Here is an 8,332-nt window from a genome sequence, read left to right on the forward strand (position 1 = left end):
ATTTATATTACAAAACTTCAATGTTACTGGTATTGTTGAATTTTACTACTGTTAGGTACTTGGCAACATAATTATGTGTGTGTATATATATGTAAAACACAAAGAAAGTATTATGGTGCTTGGCATGAGAAGAGTGGGCCAAGCCTGTCAGTGCACATTTGACCAGACCCCCTAAAAAAGTGTCAGGGTACAAAAGCAAAGCCTATTCATCCATTTTGGCAAAATGATTTTGGTAAAAAAAAAGTATGCCATTTGCAATAAAAAAAAATTCATAAAATGGTTCATTTGCATTTAATGTTAATTTTTCAAAGAATCTCGGGCTGAAGATCGGCCCCCACACATTTTCACCTTCACCTCACGCAAAAAGTTTCAACACCTATACAATAGGCCTTTCTGGGACAGGAAGACAGGAAGTTACTTGGACACCCTGATATTAGTGCTTCTGTGGACAGGGCGTTGCTTGGACATCCTAGAACTGGGTCATTCTGAGGCAGGGTATTATTTAGACTTTATGGGACTGGGTCTTCCTGTGACAAGGTGTTTCTTGGACAGCTTTACTCTGGGAAAATATGGGGACAAGGTGGCACATATGATAGCTCCATGACAGGAATAAAGGGGACATTTCCTAGGTGTGGAACAAGCTAACATACACATCAGAGGTACTGGCAACAATAAAAAAAAAATTGGGGAGTTCTAGGCCTATCCTAGTCTACCTAAAATTAAAAAACTTGATTTCTGACACTGTGTCATTTTGGAGACGGCTTTAGGGGAAAATATAATACTACTTTGTGCTAGGAAAAAGATCCTAATGTGGGTAAATTTGTATATGGTGTGATGTTGAAATTACTGTGTTACATTTAATAATTTTATTTGTTTTGTTGTGTTATTATGTAGGTAAGGAGGTTTAGTTCTCTTATCTTCAGTTGTCTGCATTGAATTTTGTTTGTTTTTTTCCCCCACTTTACCCCAGTATTAGTGTGTTTAATCATGAGTTTTCAGTAGTTATGAACTTATATTGAGATATCCTTAAATAGGAAATGGCTGCAATATCAGGGACACTTAAAAAATCTTGCATAACTATAGTTAGCCCTAAACCCCTACCCACCCATGTGACCACTGCAGGAAGTGAAAAGAAATTATCCAGTGGAGACATTGGGCCTGCTTTATTAAAGCTTCCCAAGACCGGGGAGGATACACTTTCATCAGTAAAGCTGGGAGATCAAGAAAACCTGGAATGGATTTCTTTAAAGACTGTTTGCTAGCAAATGTTTTTAATCCTGGACCAGATAATTCCAGATTTGCTGGATCACTCAGCTCCACTGATGTAAGTGTGTCTTCTCCAGCCTTGGAGAACTTAAATAAACCAGGCCCAGTGGTTTTAATGACAACTACAGTGACATTTCCCCACATCTTCTGTTATGTTTCCAGTACAGGAAGTAAAATAAAATTTTCTCAGGGAGACCCCAGACACCCTCAGGGTTAAAGACCAGGAAAAAGTAAAACAGAGGGGTACATTGGACTGCAGCTCTAAATAATTGCAGAAAGCAGAGACAACAGGCAAAACACAGCTGCAAAATGTGCATAAATACATGCTATACACATGAATGTTAATAAAACATGACTTGCCCATTGGCTTAAAACCTTTACATCGTTTAATGTCTTGGATATTGGCATTGATAAAGAAAAATAAAAAATCTTTTTCCCCTTGTCCTGGATGTGCTTATCTATGAGGATTTGTTCTGCTTTTGGGTTGAGTTTGCTCATTTCTAAATCTCATTCATAGCAATGTCTTCACAACATACACAGCTGAAGCAGATCCTCTTCCTTTGGGGTCATTATACTAAAACCTTCAGGCTTGGACGCAGCTTTTCCAGGTTTTTTAGTTTTGTTCTTGCATCACCTGACATGGAGCGTCTGATCCTAAAAGAAAAGATATAAATGGCCATCAGAGCTCAGCAGAGCACTCTATGTCCCAGCTTTCTTCAGGATGTCTAATACACCAATCTGTCATCTTTTCTTACAGTGTGGGGACACTGGACTATGGAGAATAATAGGGTGTGCACCCACAGTCACCAGTTACATTTAGACTTTCTTTTCCCAGCTGTGATTCACCAGGGCAGGGATGGCGGGGGTGGGGGTGGATTAACGTAGAGAAAATCCTTATTAATGATGCTGAATTTATTCTAAGATACAGGCTCAGTTTTCATTCATACCACATCCCTATTAATTAGTTACAATTTTGTGATACATAGGTGGGGCTTTTCAGGTACATATCATAAAAATATTTCATATATTTATTTAAAAAAACACAATTTCCAACAGTGACAAATTCCAATGTCATAATATGTTGCAAGAAGTTTACATTTTCAATATAATTCTCAGAGCGTTTCGCCTAATGCTTCCTTAAGAGAAACATTATAGAGAGGTCCATACTTTCACAGATAAATCTCAAGTTTATCGAATAAGGATTGTAGAAACTGCAACACCATATAGGAGAGGACAGAAGATAAAGCATATGTAGTAATGGGTAATCACTGACACCATGAGCTTGCAGGGAATGATCCACGATGAAAAAGCTGCTAAGTGAGGCAGAGCTCACGTTCAAATTCATAATAGCAATATCAATTCCTTAATGAGTCACAATGGCTCAAAATTTATATAATTGAGAAACAGTTGGGCAAAATGAAGGTTGACAAAACAACAGAACCTAATGGATTACATCCACGTGTCCTCAAAGAGCTGAGCTCAGCTTTTTCAAAGCCATTATTTCTAATTTTTAGAGACTCTTTAGTCACTGGTATCTATACCGATAAATTGACGTAAGGCCAATGTGGTTCCTATCTTCAGAAAGGGAGCAAAGTCACTACCAGGTAACTATACACCCATTAGCTTAACGTCCATAGTTGAAAAGGTCTTAGAGAGTTTGATAAAGAGCCACACAGAGGAGTTTCTGCTAGAAAATAATATTATAAGTGATAGTCAGCATGGCTTCAAGAAAGACAGAAGTTGACTCACTTGCAAGGCAATAGGAACATGGTTGTGCTGTTGGGCTGTATGTTCGTATATCTGTTTTAGGACTGAAGGACATGAAACTGATCACTGTGATTTATATTGAAAATTGAAAGAGATTACTCACTAATTAGCTAAACGGGATTTGAATATACCATTGCCGCCATAGCCACCTCCTTCTTTACAACAATTTTAAATAAGAGGGCTGCTGGAAGTACAAACATCAGACTTCTCCTCTCCTTCCTCCTGAAGAAGCGGATTTTTTCTGCGAAACACGTTGAGAAGTAATTCAGAATTTAAACCCTTTGGGGGTATTCTGTAAGGAGAGGTCATTATATACACCCATGATTTTATTATGTTTTATGTATTTGAAATGATGTTTGTTTTTAATGTTTGTTAATAATAAAAATTTGTTCTTTTTGTAATATTTTGATGGTACTGGCTTTAAAAGTTCCGCTTAAAATTAATGTCTTTCCTCCCATATCTTTTCTAATGAATGTTAGGGATGTGGCTTGTTTAGGATAAAGAGAAGTATATAGGTGGATGTTTCTTGAAAGACAGAAGTTGTCAAACAAATTAACTCTCTTTTTATGAGGCAGTAAGTAAACAGGTAGACAATGGAATAACAGTTGATATAGTGTATTTGTACTTTGCTAAAGCATTTGACACCGTACCCCACAGACAGTAATATGCACGTTAGGGTCAATAGGTTTAAAAAAATGTCAATCTGTAGATGAATAGAGAACTGGCTTAAAGAACGCATCCAAAGACTTGTAATTAATGATTCATACTCTGAATGGTCCAAAGGTATTAGTGGTGTATCCCGGGGTACAGTTTACGGTTTACCATCTTTACAAATGATATAGAGTTTGGGATTAAAAGTACCATTTCTGTGTTTGCAGATGACACCCAACTATGTAATGGAATTAGGTCTATACAGAATGTCTATAATCTACAAGCAGAACTGGATGTACTGTTTGTGCAGCCAAGTGGCAAATGACATTTAATATACATAAATGTAAAGTTATGCACTCGGGGGTCAACAACATGCATGCTTCATACTGTCTAGGGGGAATACATTTGGGGGAGTCAGAAATGGAAAATATCTAGATTCTAGAAGATCATAGACTCAATATCAGCATGCAATGCCAAGCTGCAATATCTAAAGCTAGTAAAATACTTTCTTGTTTTAAAAGAGAATTAGACTGCAAAGACATTATCCTGCCCCTGTACAAAACATTGGTCAGACCACATCTGGAATATGCAGTCCAGCTTTGGTCACCAGTTCACAAAAGGGACATTGAAGAATTGGAGAGAGTGCAGAGAAGGGCAACTAAACTAATAAAAGGAATAGAGGAGCTCAGCTATGAGGAGGGATTAGCTGAACTGAATCTATTCTCCCTTGAGAAGAGACGTATAAGAGGGGATATGATCACCCTGTATAAATATATAAATGGTCCATATAGAGAACTCTCTTCCCAATTATTCACTTTGAGATCATTACAAAGCACAAGGGGGCGCTCTTTGCATCTGGAGGAAGAGAAGTTTAATCTCCAGATAAGGCAGAATGTCTCAGAATGTACAAGTTCAGAATGTCTCAGTTATTGATGTACACAAATCCCTTTCCCCCCCTCTGAGTTCTCCCAGCCTCTGAATTACCCTTTCCCCTTCTTTTCAGATTACATACAAGCGAGGAGAGAGAACAAGTGAGATCGCTAGTATACCTTGTTCCTAATGGTGATTGAAGCCAGTGAATCCATGGGGTTATGATCATACACATTTATTGGTGTTTTACCTTTTCTTTTACTATATTTATTAGCATACAGTTTTTAAAGTCTGTAGCAGGGGCCCTCTACACCAGTGCTTGAGGGTCCAGATCCACAAATGTCTGTAGTAATTTCTTAGTTTAAATACATGAATAAAATAATAAATTACACAATTGGAAACTGTCTCTGTTTATTGTAAGGCATGTGTATTGTATGTGCATTATGTGTGACCCCTGAAATCTGGAGCGGAGGACCCCTTATTTATCACATTTTTTTCCTATCAGTGAGATCATTTTTGGTACCTCATCTTACAACCACCAATTGGGATATTTCCCACTGTGCACATTAGCAACCACAATTATCCCATCAGTGTTCTCACCAGCTGTTCATAGTTAGGGAAGGTGTCAGCTCTAAGAACCGCCATTCAGTGGCTGCTAACATTAACAACTGGTCAAAAGATGTTACTATGGGAAGCACTTTGAAGTTCATCACTGCATAATATTGCAAATAGGGAACCCCAAAGCAGATACATATCAACTATTTGTAGAATTGGAAACCTATAGGAAATCTATTCTCACAGAGTTACCATACAAATAAAACATTAGGGGCTTATTCACATCTATACACTGGAAAACACTCCTGTATTTCCAGACAATGGTGCCGTGTGTAAGGGAAACCTTTCACCTGAATGATCTGCCTAACACAGGAAATCCAGACACTGAATAGCAGATGTGCAGTAATGGGGAGATCCCCCGACACTGAATAGCGGATGTCATGTCAGCAGGATGTTTCCATGTGGCAGTGATTGCAGTAAGATCAGATTGTATGGCCACCAATATTTTCATCTATTTTACTAGTTACAAGACTAAATAGAATATCAGAATAAACTTTTCAGAATGAAGCCGTAACCCTGAGTGTGGCTCGGGATAAAAAAACAAGCTGAAAATGATAACCCCAAGCATCCTCCAGTGTCCTGTCATCCTCTGACTTTGTCGATCTGTCCACTCGGCGAGAGCGCTGATGTTCCCGGTGACGTCAGTGTGCACAGCCGCCACTAGGGGCACAGCAGGTATTTTAAATTATTTAGTTTTGCACTCAATAAAAAAACACTGTATTGAATGCAATTCACTGGAGTTATATGTATAAAACAAGTCATTTATTTTTCAGTATAATAAAAAAGTATGAGTATAATAAAGTTTGAAACACAAAATCATTTCAAAATGTTATTATTAAATGTATTATTAAATTTATTTTTTAAATGTATTTATTATTTTGACACGATTTTGTTTCAAACTTGTGTAATAAGATCGAAAAAAAGATAGTCTGGGATTAGCTGTTTATAGAGATGGAAAGGAGATCTGATATGAATACTTTATGTATATATTAAATTCTTTTGGATATTGTCCCAGAATATTATTCCATCAGATCCCTGAAATGAGGACCCTCCAGATTGTTCACAGACAGGATCAGTGTCCTCAGTGTCTGGTTATTTCCTATTCCAGATAAAAATAAAACATTGAGGGCTCATTCACATCTATACACTGGAAAACACGCCTGCATTTCCAGACAATGGTGCCGTGTGTAAGGGAAACCTTTCACCTGAATAATCTGCCTAACACAGGAAATCCAGACACTGAATAACAGATGTGCAGTAATGGGGAGATCCCCCGACACTGAATAGCATATGCCATGTCAGCAGGATGTTTCCATATAGCACTGATTGCAGGAAGATCAGATTCCCCCGTGTATGACCACCAATAATTTCATCTATTTTACTAGTTATAAGACCGAAAAAAATCAGAATTAAACAAGATTCTAGAGATAAGATGATTTCATGGCTGACAAGAGTGTGATAAGATCCAAGAATAAGATAACAGTCTGGGATTGGCTATTTATAGAGACAGAAAGGAGATCTGATATGAATACATTATGTAATAATTATATTTCTATACTTTGGATATTGTCCTAGAATATTATTATTGACATATATACACAAGTGAAATCACTAAATGTTTTTTTAAACCACCTTTGACAATAATCCTTTTTTCAATTATTTCATTTCTATCAGCCAAACGACAATGATATTTTAATTAGATCACAAATGCTTGGTGAGAATTTTTTATAATTCATACTATTGTGAGATGACATATTATGAAGTGCTTACTAGTATATATACAGCTTGATCTCACCAGGGACAGCTTAACAGATCCTCCTTAATCGCGCAGCTGAAATCTAATGAAGCATTAAAGATTCTATTTGACCTGTAAAGGACTGTAAATAAGCACAGAACAGAGAGCAGGTGTGCGCTAATTAATTGCTATGATCTCACTATTGAGCTTAACAGATCCTCCTTAATCACGCAGCTGAAATCTAATCACCTTAATTGGCAGATTCGCGACCCCTATTGTTCAAGGCAGGAATCCGGCTGGCAGTGAGGGGGCGAGTGTACTGGCCAACAGTTATCACTATGGCAACCACTTTAAAGCTGGCCACTGCATATTATTTTAAATATGGAATCCTTAATGCGGATAAATACCCAATATTTGTGGAATTAAAAAAGGATAATAAATCTATCCTCACAGGGTTACTATACAAATAAAACATTAGGGGCTCATTCACATCTTTTCACTGGAAAACACGCCTGCATTTCCAGACAATGGTGCCGTGTGTAAGACCTTTCACCTGAATGATCTGCCTAACACAGGAAATTCACACACTGAATAGCAGATGTGTAATAATGGGGAGATCCCCCAACACTGAATGGTGGATGTCATGTCAGCGGGATGTTTCCATATAGCACTGATTGCAGCAAGATCAGATTCCCCCGTGTATGACCACCTATAATTTCATCTACTTTACTAGTTATTTGACCAAAATAAATATCAGAAATAAACAAGATTCTAAAGAAAAGAAGATTGGCTGACAAGAGTGTGATAAGATCCAAGAATAAAATAACAGGCTGAGATTGGCTAAAAAATGTATAGCGTCAGAAAAAAAACAGGTATGAATACATGATGTAATTATTATATTTCTATACTTTGGATATTGTCCCAGAATATTATTATCTCAGTCAGTCCTGTTATACTCACAGTAATTCCTCTATCCGGCTTGTTGTCAGAGCTTCCATCAGATCCCTGAAATGAGGACCCTGCACAGCTAATTTACGTGTCTGACTTTTTGGTGGTGTTCCGTGGGATTTTTCTAATTGTAAAATATGTGCCGCGACTAAGAAAGGTTGGGAAACACTGCTCTACATGAATGGAGCTTATTTCTCGTTAATGGAATCATTTATGTTCCATCACTTTATAAATCCCCAGTACATATAATTATATAAGGAAGGAAGAAGCAAGCCCTCACACATCTGATGTCCAGGTAATTACAGGGAGAAGAGTGACAAAATGAGACATTTACAATGGAGGTTTATAACTTGGAATTTCTCTGTAATGTATACAGAAATATAACAGACAGGGGATGACCGCTGTCATTAGATAGGGGGAGGACGCAGCAGGGGGTCTCCCGCTCATCCTCCCCTCTCCAGAGAACTGAACAGTGCTGAG

The 8,332-nt window shown here is 37.6% G+C and overlaps 1 long non-coding RNA gene across 1 annotated transcript; it reads right to left on the bottom strand.

Annotated features, from left to right (window-relative positions):
• Window positions 1-280: 280 nt before the first annotated feature.
• On the bottom strand, window positions 281-7,928 carry LOC140342037 (uncharacterized). The gene is made up of 2 exons (XR_011922979.1): window positions 7,865-7,928; window positions 281-1,920 (listed from the first exon to the last, which is right to left on the bottom strand). It is a non-coding gene; the product is annotated as an uncharacterized lncRNA (long non-coding RNA).
• Between the last annotated feature and the right edge of the window lie 404 nt (window positions 7,929-8,332).

The sequence above is a fragment of the Pyxicephalus adspersus genome, chromosome 12 (assembly GCF_032062135.1).
Source record: "Pyxicephalus adspersus chromosome 12, UCB_Pads_2.0, whole genome shotgun sequence".
In the NCBI taxonomy this organism is placed as follows: Eukaryota; Metazoa; Chordata; class Amphibia; order Anura; family Pyxicephalidae; genus Pyxicephalus; species Pyxicephalus adspersus.